This window comes from Silene latifolia, chromosome 2 (assembly GCF_048544455.1).
Source record: "Silene latifolia isolate original U9 population chromosome 2, ASM4854445v1, whole genome shotgun sequence".
Taxonomy (NCBI): domain Eukaryota; kingdom Viridiplantae; phylum Streptophyta; class Magnoliopsida; order Caryophyllales; family Caryophyllaceae; genus Silene; species Silene latifolia.
In genome coordinates, this window is record NC_133527.1 from 76,552,604 (window position 1) to 76,554,197 (window position 1,594).

The 1,594-nt window shown below is 41.0% G+C and overlaps 1 non-coding gene across 1 annotated transcript; it reads left to right on the forward strand.

Annotated features, from left to right (window-relative positions):
• Positions 1-250: 250 nt before the first annotated feature.
• On the forward strand, positions 251-356 carry LOC141645032 (small nucleolar RNA R71). Its single transcript, XR_012544627.1, has one exon. It is a non-coding gene; the product is annotated as a small nucleolar RNA R71 (small nucleolar RNA).
• Positions 357-1,594: the final 1,238 nt, after the last annotated feature.

A 1,594-nucleotide genomic window follows, 5' to 3' on the forward strand; every position in this document is an offset into this window, starting at 1 on the left:
TAATTTATCGAAATGAGCATTCATGGCTTTCAACTGAGCCACAATTGCCTTATCAACCGCATGAACTGTTCGAATACCAACCCTCGGGTTCCCATACTTGGCACAATGGGTCGCCATCTCCTCAATAATCGCCCATCCCTTATCATCATTGGTATTCTTTTGAAATCTTCCGTTGGATGAGGCATCAAGTATGGCTCTGTGTTCATCGTACAACTCATTGTAGAACTGATTGGACAGAAACCATGGATCAAAACCATGGTGAGGAAGAGACCTCAACAACCTCTTGAACCGACACCAAGCTTCATAGAAAGTTTCATCCGGTGCCTGCTTGAAACTAGTGATCTTTGCCCTCAGCTGATTGGTGCGTTGCGGAGGGAAATATCTCTTATAAAAAGCAAGAGCAAGATATCTAACTAAACTAAGTATATAGCTAGGGAAGTCAGGTCGATCTCCTCAGGGAGGCAAGATATATGTAAAGAGTCCGTTTATTTGGTCACAAAATGGGGGGTTTATAATTGATTTTCTGAACTAAAGGGTGTAAAAGGAAGAGAAACAAGGAAAGAGCAGTGGTCCGTAAAGACCTCCATATGCTTCCTCGGGTCTTCACCTGCCACACCTCTAAAGTGATTTCTCTCCACCAGATTGATATAGGATGGACGGATGTCAAAAGTATTCCCATCCTCAGTCTGGAGATTGAAACCTTTAGGAATAGATGATGCTTTAGGCTCCGAATGACTTGCAATATTCGGCATCTTTACTGGTTGGTTTACAGAACTGAGATTATCTTCTCCTAAAGATTGATCTTCTGTAAATAGGAAATGCTGAAGTACGGGTTCGAAAGTACTCAAGGCTTCCTTTCGTGATTCTCTTTGCAGACGGAGTCTATGCCTGAACAGTCTCTCTGGCTCAGAATCAGCTGACACTAACTCCAACCTGTTTGACCTGGGCATACACAACACTTGAAAGAAAATAAATAAGAATTGTCTCAAGGAATAAGAATTCCCTGAGACGGATAAAATAAACGAAACAAAAACAGATAGGGCAATTGCCTCCCCGACAACGACGCCAAAGTTTGACAGGGCAGTCGTATATATATCAAAAATAACTAACTAAACTAACTATATAGCTAGGGAAGTCAGGTCGATCTCTTCAGGGAGGCAAGATATCTGTAAAGGGTCCGTCTATTTGGTCACAAAATGGGGGGTTTATAATTTATTTTCTAAATTAAAAGGCTTTAAAGGAAGAGAAATAAAGAAGAACAATAAAGGCAGAAAATAGGAATAAGGTGATCAATAAAGAAGGGACATGTCAGGACTTCGGTTCACTACGGTAGTCTAGTGACTCAACTGCAAATAGTCTAGATAAATTACTGTGAGATGGATATGGAAAGGTCCTTCCGGTCCAGTTTCTATCCTAGATTTCCACTAACTTAACTTCCGTCCTCATCAAGGTAGTCTACTATTCATAGCAGGTCTATTTAGTCCAATCTTCCGATCCAGGATTAAATTTAACCAGATTAAAAGGTGACTCAGAAGCGTGCACTCAACTACGTCGGTAAATACAGTTATATTGCCATGGGTACAGAGTCTCACAA